The sequence below is a fragment of the Bos grunniens genome, chromosome 5, assembly GCF_055505025.1.
Source record: "Bos grunniens cultivar Pamir isolate PY7600 chromosome 5, Bosgru_T2T1.0, whole genome shotgun sequence".
Classification (NCBI taxonomy): Eukaryota; Metazoa; Chordata; class Mammalia; order Artiodactyla; family Bovidae; genus Bos; species Bos grunniens.
The window spans coordinates 58,797,320-58,814,099 of NC_141169.1; the positions used below are offsets into that span (position 1 = coordinate 58,797,320).

The following is a 16,780-nucleotide window of genomic DNA, read 5'->3' on the forward strand; positions in this document are numbered from 1 at the left end:
TTTATGTTGTCAAGGATGCAGCCAAAGACTTAGGGAGACTGGAAAACTGAAGTAGATTTATTATGTAAGACTTCCTTGCCTACTGTATAAGAATGGCCCTGGAAGTTCTAGGGTACATTCCATTCATCAGCCTCTGCGAAATACATTGTTGATGAGGAGACTTGCCTTCCTGAAGTACTTCATAGTGAATATTCTTTGAAGGCAAGGGGTGACAACAGAAAATATTGCTATCAAAAAGAGCTCCCTGAATTCAATGGAATGATGGAAACCTGTAGTGTAGGCATCAGGTGGCATCACTTAAACCTAACAGATAAAATAAGTGTCATTATCATAGTGGCCAGAAAAGTGTGTGTGTGATCTGAAGAGATTTTTGGTGTTGTTTAGGTGACCATACTGTCTGTAGGACTAAAATAGGTGGTCACCCACAATGGAGAAAGAACAGACTCTTCAATAAATGATGGGATAAGCTGTATATCCGCATGCAAAGAGTGAAACTAGACCCTTATCTTACACCATAAACAAAAATCAAAACTAAATTAACTTAAGACTTATATATTAAGACCTGAATGTGTAAAACTCTTAGAATAATGTATAGGGGGAAAGCTCCTTGATATTGGCAATGATTTTTTTGAATATGACACCAAAAGCTCAAGCAACAAAAGCAAAATTAAATGAGAAGTGAAATCAAACTAAAAAGCTTCTGTACTGAAAAGGAAAGAATAAACAAAGTGAAAACACAACCTGTGGAATGGGAGAAAATGTTTGCAAGTTATATATCTGAAAAGCAGTTCTTATCCTATATATACAAGGAACTTGTACAACTTAATAGTAAAGGTATCTCAACAACTTAAGCAAAAAATGGGCAGAGAACTTGAATATACATTTTTCCTAAGAAGATATAAAGTAGCCAGCAGGTGCATGAAAAGGTGCTTAATATCACTAATCATCAGGGAAAAGCAAATCAAAACTTCAATGAAATTTCACCTTACACCTGTTTGGCTATAATAACAATAAAATAATAATAAAAAGATAAGTATTGGTAAGTATATGGAAAAGGGAACCTTGGCATTCTGTTTAGTACTATAATATATATATTAAATATAAAAATGGCTTTATAATATAGAATAGAAGTATATTATGATCCAGTAGTCCCTCTTCTGGTAATTCAAGGAAATGGCATTACATATTTCATTGAGATATTTGCACTCCCAAGTTTATTGTGACATTATTTAAAATAGCCCCAAACATGTAAACAACCTAAGTATCCATAGATGCTCTATGAATGGATAAAGAAGAGGTGGTATATATAGAAAAGAATATCATTCAGTCATAAAAAGAAGGAAATTCTGCCATTTTGACAACATGGATGGACCTTGAGGGCGTTATGCTAAGGAAAATAAGTAAAACAGAGGAAGGAAGACAAATACTGTATGATATCACCTGTGTGTGGAATCTAAAAAGATCAAATGCATAGGAACAGAGAACAGATTGGTGGTTGGCCAAGGCTGAGGGAAATGCATAAAGGGTGTCAAGGGTACAAAATTCTGGTCATAAGATAAATATGTCCTGAGGATGTAATGTACACTATGGTGACTTGAGTTAAAAATACTCTGTAGTTTATGTAAAAGTTGCCAAGAAACAACATCTTAAAGTGGTCTCATCACATAGAAACTGTAATTATGTGAGATAATAGATGTTATCAAAACTTATTGTGGTAACCATTTCTCAATATATGCATATATCAAATCATAATGTTGTATAACTTAAGCTAATACAATGCTATTTGCTAATTATATACAAATGAAACTGGAAAAAACAAAACGAAGGGCAGTAATGCCCAAAATAAAAAAAATAAAAACATCAAAAAAGTTTAACAGCAAGTATAATGAAATAGTTCCATTTTAGTTTGTAGCAAGGTGGGGTGCATTATAAAAAACAAGATTAGAAAAATTACATCTACCTATTCTTTTATTTATTTATTTTTTGCTGTGCTGGGTCTTTGCTGCTGTGCAGGCTTTTCACTAACAAGTGGGGGCTATTCTTCGTTGTGGTGCACAGGCTTCTCATTGCCTTGACTTCCTTTGTTGCAGAGCACAGGCTCTAGGGCACAGGCTTCAGTAGTTGCAATTTGTAGGCTCAGTAGTTGTAGCTCCCAGGCTCTAGTGCACAGGCTCAATAGTTGTGGCACACAGGCTTAGTTGCTCCACGATATGTGGGTTCTTCCCAGACCAGGGATCTAACCTGTCTCTCCTGCATTGGCAGGCAGATTCTTTACCACTTGAGCCACCAGGGAAGGCCAACTTATTCTTCTTGATAGTGCATGCTAGATCAGGAAGGAATCCTAAGATAAATAATTTTGCTCCCAAAGAGCTGTAAAACTAGAGGAATGAATAGAAAAAAATCCATCTCATATTTTTGTTACTGTCTTTTTATGGTTCAGCTATCAGGATGGTGAGGGGTTGTATAGATTCTGTAAATCTATATTCATTCCTACTTATGAAAGTAAGCCATAAGGAATGAAGGCCTATTAGAATTAAGGCCATAACACTTCTTTCAGGCCATGGTTCTCAGAGAAATAGAAAAGACATTTCAGTGATTAATCAGACTGTACCTTTAGTTCTGCTCTGTAGATCTGAATTAGAACACATAGTAAAAGATGAAATACTTATGTATATATATATATTTACTTTATAAAATATTTTTAGTCACCTAATTTTTGGAAAGAAATGCCATTTTTTAAATAGAGTCCCTGAAGGCTTGTTTGACTTGCTTATTCCGTAGAGTATAAATGAAAGGGTTCATCAAAGGGATAATGGAAGTGTTGAGAAGGGACACCACCTTATTAATGGCCACACCTTCCTTTGCTGGTTTGATATAGATAAAGATGCAACTCCCATAAGTGATGGAAACTACAATCATATGGGAAGAACAGGTAGAGAAAGCCTTTTTTCTTTGCTGAGCCAAAGGGAGTCTTAAAATAGTCTTGATGATGTATGTGTAAGACACAATTACACAGACTAGTGTGAGTATGAGGGTCAGCACCGCCATGATTAAAACAAGTTGCTCTATAAATTGAGTGTCTGAGCACACAATCTTTAGAAGAGGAGATGCATCACAGCCAAAATGGTCAATGAGATTGGAGTTACAGAAATCTAGCTGAACTCCCAGGCTAAGTGGTGGGAGTATGACAATTAACCCAATCAGCCAAGAGCAAAGGACCAGAATGGTGCAGACCTTTTCACTCATGATGGTGCTGTAGTGCAGGGGCTTGCAGATGGCCACGTAGCGGTCATAGGACATGGCAGTTAGAAGAAAAAATTCTGTTGCCCCAATGAGGATGACAAAAAATAACTGGATGGCACAAGCATTATAGGTCACTCGTTTGTCTCCAGTGGTCATGCTGTACAGGAATCGAGGAACACAGACAGTTGTAAAGATTATTTCTAAGATGGAGAAATTACGAAGGAAAAAGTACATGGGTGTTTTAAGGCGAGAGCTCACCAGAGTGACGAGGATAATGACTAGATTTCCAGCAACAGTGGAAGTGTAGGTGAGAAACAGAAACACTGAAAGAAAAACCTGTAGTCTTGGGTCGTCTGTTAATCCTAGTAGGATGAATGTTGTTATTGCAGAGTGATTTTTCATCACTATCTTCAGATACATAAGAAGTCTGTATTAATAGATTATAAGTGTTTAATCTGAGGAATAGAATATAAAAATAAATTTCAACAAGCTATGTAGAATAAAGTAGTGAATCAGGAAGCAGCTGCTGCTGCTGCTAAGTTGCTTCAGTCGTGTCTGACTCTGTGCGACCCCATAGACGGCAGCCCACCAGGCTCCCCCGTCCCTGGGATTCTCTAGGCAAGAACACTGGAGTGGGTTGCCATTTCCTTCTCCAATGCATGAAAGTGAAAAGTGAAAGTGAAGTCGCTCAGTTGTGTCTGACTCTTAGCGATCCCATAGACTGCAGCCCATCAGGCTCCTCCGTCCATGGAATTTTCCAGGCAAGAGTACTGGAGTGGGGTGCCATTGCCTTCTCTGAATTAGGCAGCAGATGCACATTTTAAAGCTTTTACTTGATCATCAATAATCATGATGTAGAAAAGTGATTGAATCATACTTCATTTCCCTGGACTCTACATTAAATTCATCTTCAGAATGTTCATGAAAAGCATTCATCTGAAATTTTATTTCCACTCTAGTTACAGGATCAATTTTAACATCTATGTCACAGTCCTCTGAAATTTTGGCAGCCACTGTGGTATCCCTAATCCTCAGTGTAGAATAGGATACTCACAAATGTTGAGTAATAGAAACAGATGCATACAAATTTTATCATCCTAATTGTTAGCACAACATGTCAATAAGTCATTATTTTACCTTATGGTAATAAAAAAGCCACCAGTGCCTTAGTTGTACTATTGTTCATGCTTTGCAAAAATTATCCTTTTCAAATAATTTCTTAATCTTGTTTTTACTATTTGAGTGACCTAGGAACAGTCTTGATGCTGAATCTGAAGCTCCAATACTTTGGCCACTTGATGTGAAGAACTGACTCATTGGAAAAGACCCTGATGCTGGGAACGATTGAGGCAGGAGGAAAAGGGGATGACAGAGGATGAGATGATTGGATGGCATCACTGACTTGATGGACATGTGTTTGAGCAATCTCCAGGAGTTGGTGATGGATAGGGAAGCCTGGCGTGCTGCAGTCCATGGGATCGTGGAGTCGGACATGACTGAGCTACTGAACTGACTGAACTGAAGAACAGTATGAGAGTTATCATTAAATTTCCTAAGTCCCATCCCCCTCTAGAATTTCTTATTTGAGCCCCTTTCATAATAGATAATGTGCTGAAAGATTAGTTTGTGTCTCTCTTGTGTACCAGTTTTAACAGCATGCTTTTTTCCCCCTGAATTCCTGTTTCAACAGGAATTCCATCTGTTGTCTAACATTCCACCCATCCTAAGCCTTCACAGACCACTGACCAATGGGATGTTCTGATGATTTTCCAGAGAAACGGAATCCTGACCTTAGGCTTCCATGATCCTTATTGGGGTTCTATAGTTTATGCACAGATATTTAAGCTCCCCAAATCCTTCTGAGGCTATATCCTCCAAGATGCAGAAGAGTGAGAATATATCTTAGGGAAATAACTGCCTTCTTTGCCATGATTTCTTTCTCTGAGGACACATCTCATCCTTGAAATGTTACTTATCATTGCTACTACTCTCATGGCTTCAGGAAATCTCTTTGTTCTTAGTAGTCTGGCCCAAGGATAGACTCAGGCTCTGCAGCTATTCCCACAAAGAACAGGTATCATCAGGAATTAATATTAACAAAGACTAAACATGACACAGAGAATAAACAAAACCTGGCTATTAAGCGTGCATGTTCTTAAAAGCGGATAAAGAATCACAATCCATCCTTTTGTGTTTCCCTATGTGATGGCCTCCTGTGTTGTTTTATGTTAGAGAAGCCATCGTTTCACTGCCTACCAGGAAGCCCTTGTGCACTTTTCATTTCTCACATTTCCTATCTGTTCACCCACGGTGCCCAGTGAGGAGAGTGATAATGGACTTTTAAGAAGTGTCAGAGCTAGAATTTGGGCCAGTTAACATCAGATCCAAAGCTTAATTGTTTCTAGGAAATTGTAATTTTAGGATTTTTAGTGTCAATTCTAATAATAACACATTAATTAAAATATCAGCTTTTCAAATGTCTTGGTTGCAAACAGTATTTCCAGGACATCTGGTTTACTTTAGTAAATGAATAGAAGAAATCTCCCCATAAGACACCATTTTTTTTTTTTTTTTGTAACATGAATGTTTTTTTCATGTGATATTTTAAGATATTACTCAGAAAATACCTTAAGTGTTGTTTCCCTCTAAGTTTAGAGAAGGCATTATGTCTTTTCTATTGAGGAGGATTGCTACAGCATGATAGGATTTTTAGACACCTTCACAGGAAAAGTCAGCTCACCTACTGTCATGGGATAAAGGGTTTGCCAGAGTGTTGGAAACCTTTGAATAATGTGAGCCCATCAGATGGCTCTCTAAGGCTAAGACATGATGCTTTACTGAGTCACATATCTTCCCACTCATACTGCTAATGTTCATCTCCTCAGCTCCTTCTGCCTGCACAACCCAGGGCCTACATCCTTGTCAACACACTGACTCCCAGTTAATACCATATTACGTATTGTGAAAATGTATAATTTAGTGTTCACAGTTCAGAGGAAATGGCGGAGTGAGATTTTTAGATAACTTCACATCATTGTTTGAATCATTGCTTGAAGAGGAAAATCATTAACATAAAGAAATTACATTTAATACTGGACTTTTAGGCTATGACTGTTTCACATCTTGCTATGAAGAATTATATAAAATTGATATTTTTCATTTTTCTCTTTAAAGATAACATTGCTTTTGTCCTTCACAATAAGATACACACATATTTATCTTCTACATTCCTCTAGAGGGCTTCCCAGGTGGCACTAGTGGTAAAGAGCCTGCCTACCAATGCAGGATATGAGAGAGATATGGGTTTGATCCTTGGATGGGGAAGATCCCCTAGAGAAGGGCATGGCAACCCACTCCAGTATTCTTGCCTGGAGAATCCCATGGACAGAGGAGTCTGGTGAGCAACAGTCCATGGTATTGCAAAGAGTTGTATATGATTGAAGCAACTTAGCAGCAACAGCAGCATTCCTCTAGAACTCATAGAATAGTATATGAAAGAAAGGAAGATTCCCTAGAAACACATCAGAGTCCAGCATTATTAATGTGTCTCCATTTGGTCTTACCCTTCTTACCTTAATTCTAATCACTTCCCAGAAAAATGCTCAAGAATTGTGTTCAGGTTTATTACCATGTTATACAGAAGAAAGTGGCAGCTCAGACTGCTTTTCAAATCCTCTCTGGACGTGAAGATACTTCCTGGACTCAGGTTATTCCATCAGAAAGATCTCACTGCCTTACCCAGGGACTTCTTTTAGAAAAACTTCCATGGTCCCATTTTTCAAACTTTTAGGTACATAAACAACAAACATTTCATGCTTACTTTCTGGTAGTTCCCCATAACTTTTCAGAAAATTTAATGCAAAACTTCTTTTTGAGTCTGAGAAACACTAGATGCTAGTGGCTATAATTTTGAATTAACTTTGACTTCCCCTTGAGCCCCACATTTTATTCCAGGTAAGAGTGTCTGCAAATGCAAGGCAATATGCAGTGACCTAGAGACCAGGACCTCTGCTTTTACCATCACCATGTGGAAAATGGAATCTGATGAGAGTTCTTATCTCTCATTAAAATGCTATTAAAACTTCTCTGAAGTCTGTGACTGAAAGAATGGACAAACAATGGCAAACAATTGCTAGCAACTCTCCCTGGCTGTAGAAGTGAAGATAGTCTGAGGTCTCTGTGCAAAGAAATGAATTACTGTATAAGTATTCATGAATAGAAATAGCATGTGCTTTACTGGTTTTATTTGTGTAAGTGCACAGGGAGCCATTAAGGGAACAAGCAGAAATGTCCTTGGTGACCTTACCTAAACTACTAATTAATCTACAGTGAAATTAACTTTAGCAAAAAGAAAAAAAATTACCCAGATCTTGTGGGGCAGTGTCCACAGAGATAAGAAATGCAACCATAACAGTCATCAGTTGCTGGAAAAAAGTCAGATGGTAATTTGACAATCTGATTCTCATCATGTTTGTTTTACATGGTCTAAATGCTGGGGATCCATGATGCTTTTTGTTACTGGATGTGTGTAATATATATTATATATATATATATATATATAATATATATATAATATACTCAAGGAAGTCCTCCCTAGATTATTAGTTTTTAAGATGTCTTATTTCAGCAGTTAGGAGAATTAATATTTGCTTATTTCATTCTACTGATCATATAGTTCATCCACTGGTCCTATTTAAGGGTGAAGTGAAATGAAGTGAAAGTCACTCAGTTATGTCCGACTCTTTGTGACCCCATGAACTATATATATATAGGCCATGGAATTCTCTAGGCTAGAATATTGGAGTGGTTTGCCTTTCCATTCTCTAGGGGATCTTCCAAACTCAAGGATCAAACCCAGGTCTTCCACCTTGCAGGTGGATTCTTTACCAGCTGAGCCACAGGGAAGCCTAAGAATACTGGAGCGGGTAGCCTATCCCTTGTCCAGCAGACTTCCCAACCCAGGAATCAAACTGGGGTCTCCTGCATTGCAGGCAGCTTCTTTACCAACTGAGCTACTGGGGAAGTCCAGAATAAACATTTAAAATTGATAGTACTATCACCTCCCTATGGACTGTAGCCCACCAGGCTCCTCAGTCCATGGGTTTCTCCATGCAAGAATACTGGAGTGGGTTGCCATAGCATTCTCTAGGGGATCTTCCACATCCAAGGATTGAACCCATGTCTCTTGCATATCCTGCATTGGTAGGTGGGCTCTTTACCACTAGTGCCACTTGGGAAGCCAGTTAAATTAGTAGTCATATACTGAATAATCACACTCTAAACATGCTGGTACCTTGCTAAACCCAAAGGTGTCATTCTTCTTATCAAGAATGCAGGGTTTGGGTGTATGATGCTCAGTGTACACCACTGACCAAAGTCCAGAGATTGCTCACACTCTTCCACAGTGCTCAGCAGTGCCAGCTTTTCACAAAGTTCAGGAGTTGAGAACTGAAATGTCTGAGCTGGAGTCACATGTCACAGCCTGTGCTGGCTTAGAGGCTTCTCCTCATCCAAGATAAACAGTAAAAATCCCATCCACCCTCATAGAATCATAGCCAACACTTCCAATGTGGAAATATCTTCAGATCTTTTATGAATGTGGATCAGTTATTGAGAGAGGAGGGCAGGCCCTCAAAAGTAGCAATACTGGAGATTTTACTGAGCAGAGGGAAATGGGGACTGAGGTAGGAAAGGAGAGACCTAGGGAAGCAGGGATTTATAGACAGACAGGCTTGGAGAAATGGGATCAGGGGCACATTGACATGAGTCTCTGTCTGCACTTCCTGTTTTTTTAAATTGATCTATTTTTCTCTACTATTGCCAGTATAATTTTGTTATTTTTATCAGGAGTGTTTTTATTTATTTATTTTTAGTCTGGGTCCTCTGTATTTCCATTTAAATTTTAAAACAAGAAGTCAATTTGTAGAAAAATGATTTGCTAGGATTTTGATGGAGCTTGTTTTAAATCAATGGATCAACTTGAAAACAATTTACATTTTAGAGTATTGTCTTTCAACAATATACCTGTTCATTTAATTTCTCTTAATATTTTGCAGGTTTTTCTTTCAGGTACCTATGTGTCTGAGTGTTGGGCTGTGGGTTGTGATGGACTGGTCACCATGAGAGATCAGGAAGGCCTATTTGAGTGCTAGTCATGACTGCTCCTTCTCTGCTCAGATGCCACTTCATGTCTGGGCCACCTCTAGTCTCAAGGGAGCTGGTCCGTTGGTAGTGGCAGCCTACACTCTCCTGTGGAGCTGCACTGTGATGTAAGGGTGGGTGTGGAGAGCTCTCTTTGCTCAGGCTAGGGTGGGTGAAGGGTGGATGTGAGAAACCTGCCAGCCTCTGGTGGGTTCTCTGCTCTGCCTTGGTAGCAAGCAAGCACTGTGCACTTCTCCCAAGCTGAGTCCAGGCTTCCCACAGCCTTCCTATTTGTCTCATGGGCCCTCCTACTAGGCAAGGGGCTTGTCTTCCCTTGTCAGACCCCAGGGATAGGGAGCGCAATGTGTGGCTCAAACTACTCACTTGCCAAGGAGGATCGCCGCCCATGTAATCTCCCCTCAGTTCCATCCCAGGGACCCAGATCCCAACCCGATGGTCATTTATCTTCCCTTCCCTCTGGATTCCTTGTGGCTCTTTCTTACAGCCTTGGTTGTCCAGGAATCTTTCCTCCTGTCTCTAGTTTTCAGTGAGGATTTCTCCACATGTATGTGTGATGTATTCATGAGAGAAGATGATTGCTGCATCCTCTTGTTCTGCCACTGGATCCAATCCCCTGCAGCAAGTAAATTTTCTGAGTGCAAGGAGAGAGAGTAGAGAAATAAGGAATAGTTAATAAATAATAAGAGTTGATCCATTAAAAATGGGTCCATAAATTTTAATACCCATACAGTGTATTATACAGAGAAACGAGAAGAGGTGGAAAGAAAAACTTGATGAAATTATAGAGAAAAAATTTTCCTTGTGGTCAATAAGCTTTTAATCACCAAGTGAAAAAAAAGGAAATATGGACAGTTTCCTCCACTGGAAATTCCTCTGGTGTGCCACATGAGTCATCCCTCACTGACTTGGAGAGGCAAGGATGAATCCAGCCAATGGGAATTCCACAGCATGGCCCAGGACCCACCCATACTGTCCAGGGAGGACTGGACAGTTCCTGATAATTACGATTCCATTACTGGGCTTCAGGACTTGCCTCTGCTGACCTGGAAGGGCTGGTGGGTTAGAGGACTTTCCCCCTCTGACCTGGAAAGGTGCAGACAGATCTGGTCACTAGCAATTCTGCAAGGGGGTCCCAGAACCCCCCTGCTGACCTGGAAGGGTGTGGACAGATTCAGCTACTGAGAATTCTGCCAGTGGGACCCAGAGCTGATTCTTGCTGTTCTGGGATGGTTCAGATAGCTTCCACAACTGGGAAATCCATCAGTGGGTGTTGGAACCCACTGGACTGTCCCAGAACAGTGTGGATGGCTCTCCCTACTAGGAAATTCACTAGGGGGGTGCTGGGACTTGTCCCATTGTCCTGAGAGGGTGTGGATATCTCCTTCTGCCCCCACTAATAAATCTGTCAGCAGGAGCCAGGAGTTGCCCAACTATCCAGAGAGTGGGCAGAAACCTCTCATTACCAGGATATTTGTGAGTGGGTACCAGGACCCACCACATGTTCTGAGAGGGCACAGATAAACCCCCCAAGTAGGAAATTTGCCTAAAGCAGCGGCTGAAACCAGAGCTGAGCCCCAGGGGCTCTGTGACTGATGAAGAAGAGCCAAAATCTCTCCTTGTGGCTGCATGAACTGCCAACTTACACCTCTACAGATAGCTTTCTAAATTCAGCACCTGTGGAACATTAAAAAAGACAGCAAGTGCTCTTGTAGCAGAAATGGGTCTGGCTTTAGTAGCTGTTTGGTCTGTGTGTACGTACACATAAGATTAGGGATGGACTCAATAGATTTCATAGAGAAGGCAATGGTAACCCACTCCAGTACTCTTGGCTGGAGAGTCTCATGGGTGGAGGAGCCTGGTGGGCTGCAGTCCATGGGGTTGCTAAGAGTTGGACATGACTGAGCGACTTCATTTTCCCTTTTCACTTTCATGCATTGGAGAAGGAAATGGCAACCCGCTCCAGTGTTCTTGCCTGGAGAATCCCAGGGACAGGGTAGTCTGGTGGGCTGCTGTCTATGGGGTTGCACAAAGTGGGACACAACTGAAGCGACTTAGCAGCAGCAGCAGCAGCAGCAGATAGAGTTCGAGCTGACTCCATATCTCCCACAGTAGGTCTAGGCACATGACTACTGCAGTGCTGGGATCTGACATCAGTGGACCTGTACTGGTGGCCCGGTGAAAGGCAGGACCAAGAGCAGTGCCAACAGCTGTATACTTTGTGAGCCCATACAATTGGTAAAAGGGACTACAACAGAACACATTCACATGAAAATAGCTCTGAATGAGAAAACTCAGTGTTTATACTCCCAGTATGAGTGCTCTAATTCCACCTACCTCACAGCACAGATCAGAATCACAGCTGAGAAATAGATCTGAGAATTTCTACTCCAAAAACTAGGAAGCAGACCTGCTTCTGACAGGGCAACGAAATCCGCAGAGCAAAGGGGAGGTCCTATTAAATATGCAGGGCAGGCCCTGATCACCAATCCAACTCTCTCTCAAGGGGATACTGGCACAAACCTCTAGACCAACCTTACCCACCAGATGGCAGACTCCAGAAGCAAGAGAACTGAAGATCCTACAGCCTACAGAAAGGAGACCTCATAGACAGTAAGTTTGACAAAATGAGATGACAAAGATATATGTTGCAGATAAAGGAGAAAGGTAAAAACCTATAAGAACAACTAAGTGAAGAGGAGATAAGCAATCTATCTGAAAAAGAATTCACAGTCAAATTCAGACTTAAATTGAAGAAAGTAGGGAAAACCACTAGACCATTCAGCTATGATCTAAATCAAATCCCTTATGATTATGCAGTGGAAGTGAGAAATAGATTTGAGGGCCTAGATCTGATAGAGTGCCTGATGAACTATGGAATGAGGTTCATGACATTGTACAGGAGACAGGGATCAAGACCATCCCCATGGAAAAGAAATGGAGAAAAGCAAAATGGCTGTCTGGGGAGGCCTTACTAATAGCTGTGAAAAGAAGAGAAGCGAAAAGCAAAGGAGAAAAAGAAAGATATAAGCATCTGAATGCAGAGTTCCAAAGAATAGCAAGAAGAGATAAGAAAGACTTCTTCAGCGATCAATGCAAAGAAATAGAGGAAAACAACAGAATGGGAAAGACTAGAGATCTCTTCAAGAAAATTGGAGATACCAAGGGAACATTTCATGCAAAGATGGGCTCGATAAAGGACAAAAATGGTATGGACCTAACAGAAGCAGAAGATATTAAGAAGAGGTGGCAAGAATACCCAGAAGAACTGTACAAAAAAACTTCACGACCCAGATAATCACGATGGTGTGATCACTCACCTAGAGCCAGACATCCTGAAATGTGAAGTCAAGTGGGTCTTAGAAAGCATCACTACGAACAAAGCTAGTGGAGGTGATGGAATTCCAGTTGAGCCATTTCAAATCCTGAAAGATGATGCTGTGAAAGTGCTGCACTCAATATGCCAGCACATTTGGAAAACTCAGCAGTAACCACAGGACTGGAAAAGGTCAGTTTTCATTCCAATCCCACAGAAAGGAAATGCCAAAGAATGCTCAAACTACCGCACAATTGCACTCATCTCACACACTAGTAAAGTAATGCTCAAAATTCTCCAAGCCAGGCTTCAGCAATATGTGAACCGTGAAATTCCTGATGTTCAAGCTGGTTTGAGAAAAGGCAGAGGAACCAGAGATCAATTTGCCTACATCCTCTGGATCATGGAAAAAGCAAGAGAGTTCCAGAAAAATATATATTTCTGCTTTATTGACTATGCCAAAGCCTTTGACTGTGTGGATCACAATAAACTGTGGAAAATTCTTCAAGAATACCAAAATTCTTCAAGAATTCTTCTGGAATACCAGACCCCCTGAACTGCCTCTTGAGAAATTTGTATTCAGGTTAGGAAGCAACAGTTAGAACTGGACATGGGACAACAGACTAGTTCCAAATAGGAAAAGGAGTACGTCAAGGCTGTATATTGTCACCCTGCTTATTTAACTTATATGCAGAGTATATCATGAGAAATGCTGGGCTGGAAGAAGCACAACTGGAATCAAGATTGCTGAGAGAAATGTCAATAACCTCAGATATGCAGATGACGCCACCTTATGGCAGAAAGTGAAGAGCAACAAAAAAGCCTCTTGATGAAAGTGAAAGAGGAGAGTGAAAAAGTTGGCTTAGAGCTCAACTTTCAGAAAACGAAGATCATGGCATCTGGTCCCATCACTTCATGGGGAATAGACGAGGAAACAGTGGAAACTGTCAGACTTCATTTTCTTGTGCTCCAAAACCAGTTCAAATGGTGATTACAGCCATGAAATAAAAGACACTTACTCCTTGGAAGGAAAGTTATGACCAACCTAGATAGCATTTCAAAAGCAGAGACATTACTTTGCCTACTAAGGTCCGTCTAGTCAAGGCTATGGTTTTTCCAGTTGTCATGGATGCGAGAGTTGGACTGTGATGAAAGCTGAGCACTGAAGAATTGAATCTTTTGACCTGTGGTATTGAAGAAGACTCTTGAGAGTCCCTTGAACTGCAAGGAAATCCATCCAGTTCATTCTGAAGGAGATCAGTCCTGGGTGTTCATTGGAAGGACTGAGGCTAAAGCTGAAACTCCAATACTTTGGCTACCTCATGTGAAGAGTTGACTCACTGGAAAAGACCCCTGATGCTGGGAGGGATTGGGGGCAGGAGGAGAAGGGGACGACAGAGGATGAGATGGCTGGATGGCATCAGCAACTCGATGGACATGGGTTTGGGTGAACTGCGGGAGTTGGTGATGGACAGGGAGGCCTGGTGTGCTGCAATTCATGGGGTTACAAAGATTCGGCCACGATTGAGTGACTGAACTGAACTGTTGTCATCCAGGAGTTCAAGTCTTCAGAGCATGAGCTGCCTGTTTTTGTTGCTTGGCCTTGCACTAACACTGTAGTCTCCTTCACCACAAGCTTGTGTCAGTAAACTGACTTTGCTGTGTGACAGGCCAGGGGTCCCAGTCTTGTTTTGGTAACAGAACCACCTACTTGACCCTAGTCAACCTCTAGAGCCAGAAATAGTAACAATTTGATGTTCTAAGATACTAAGATATGGGCTGATTTGTTGCACAGCAATTGATGAGTTGGGATTCCCTGGTGGCTCAGACGGTAAAGCGTCTGCCCGCAATGTGGGAGACCGGGGTTTGATCCCTGGGTTGGGAAGAACCCCTGGAGAAGAAAATGGCAACCCACTCCAGTACTCTTGCCTAGAAAATTCCATGGATGGAGGAGCCTGGTGGGCTACAGTCTATGCAGTTGCAAAGAGTTGGACCCGACTAAACAACTTCACTTCACTTCAATTGATGACTGAAATGAGTGCAGAGAAAGAATCAGAATTTAGAAAGTGCAGAGAAAGAACCACCAAAAATTAGAATTTAGAGAGTGCAAAAATTAGAATTTAGAGAGTGCAGAGAAAGGACCACCAAAAATTAGAATTTTGGTGGTTTCCAGGGCTCAGGAAACCTATTGGACTCTGAGGAGCCTGAATCCCATGCAAATTCTTTAAGCTGTATACTTTCGACCTTGCTCCTTTTAGAACATATATTTAATCTTGAAAAACACCAAAATTTAGATATATAAATATTGGAGAGAAAAATGAACCCAGTCCCATTGAAAATATATTTCATTTTCAAAGAACATGTTAAAATGATTGGAGCCCATAGGGAATATCTATTATGGTGAGATTCTAAAGTGGTTTTGAAGCTATTTGTTTCAGTCAGACCATTAGGAGTTTGCCATCTTGTATATTATTATGAATCCTTAAAATTACATTGTATGTGATAATTTTAAAATCCCATTTAAAGTGTAAAGAAAATGAGGCTCATGGAATTAACAAGTTTTATGAGTGACAGATCAATGGATGGACTCCACTTTTATTTTTTATTTTTATTTTATTTTTTATTTTTTTTTAAATTTTATTTTATTAAAATATAGTTGGTTTACAATGTCGTGTTAATTTCTGGCATACAGCAAAGTGATTCAGCTGTACGCATATGTATAATATATAGTCCTTTTCATATTCTTTTTTTTTCTCTTCTTTTTTTTTTAATTCAATTTTAATTAAAAAAAATTATACATGTGTTCCCCATCCTGAACCCTCCTCCCTCCTCCCTCCCCACACCATCCCTCTGGGTCGTCCCAGTGCACCAGCCCCAAGCATCCAGCATCGTGCATTGAACCTGGACTGGCATCTCGTTTCATACATGACATTTCACATGTTTCAATGCCATTCTCCCAAATCTTCCCACCCTCTCCCTCTCCCACAGAGTCCATAAGCCTGTTCTATACATCAGTGTCTCTTTTGCTGTCTCGTATACAGGGTTATCATTACCATCTTTCTAAATTCCATATATATGCGTTAGTATACTGTATTGGTGTTTGTCCTTCTGGCTTACTTCACTCTGTATAATAGGCTCCAGTTTCATCCACCTCATTAGAACTGATTCAAATGTATTCTTTTTAATGGCTGAGTAATACTCCATTGTGTATATGTACCACAGCTTTCTTATCCATTCATCTGCTGATGGACATCTAGGTTGTTTCCATGTCCTGGCTATTATAAACAGTGCTGCGATGAACATTGGGGTACACGTGTCTCTTTCCCTTCTGGTTTCCTCAGTGTGTATGCCCAGCAGTGGGATTGCTGGATCATAAGGCAGTTCTATTTCCAGTTTTTAAAGGAATCTCCACACTGTTCTCCATAGTGGCTGTACTAGTTTGCATTCCCACCAACAGTGTAAGAGGGTTCCCTTTTCTCCACACCCTCTCCAGCATTTATTATTTGTAGACTTTTGGATCGCAGCCATTCTGACTGGTGTGAAAGGGTATCTCATAGTGGTTTTGATTTGCATTTCTCTGATAATGAGTGATGTTGAGCATCTTTTCATGTGTTTGTTAGCCATCTGTATGTCTTCTTTGGAGAAACGTCTATTTAGATCTTTGGCCCATTTTTTGATTGGGTCATTTATTTTTCTAGAGTTGAGCTGTAGGAGTTGCTTGTATATTTTTGAGATTAGTTGTTTGTCAGTTGCTTCATTTGCTATTATTTTCTCCCATTCTGAAGGCTGTCTTTTCACCTTGCTAATAGTTTCCTTTGATGTACAGAAGCTTTTAAGTTTAATTGGATCCCATTTGTTTATTTTTGCTTTTATTTCCAATATTCTGGGAGGTGGGTCATAGAGGATCCTGCTGTGATGTATGTCAGAGAGAGTTTTGCCTATGTTCTCCTCTAGGAGTTTTATAGTTTCTGGTCTTATGTTTAGATCTTTAATCCATTTTGAGTTTATTTTTGTGTATGGTGTTAGAAAGTGTTCTAGTTTCATTCTTTTACAAGTGGTTGA

At 40.4% G+C, this 16,780-nt stretch overlaps 1 pseudogene; it reads right to left on the reverse strand.

Moving 5' to 3' along the window:
• Positions 1 to 2,709: 2,709 nt before the first annotated feature.
• On the reverse strand, positions 2,710 to 5,046 carry LOC147372106 (olfactory receptor 6C2-like; annotated as a pseudogene).
• Between the last annotated feature and the right edge of the window lie 11,734 nt (positions 5,047 to 16,780).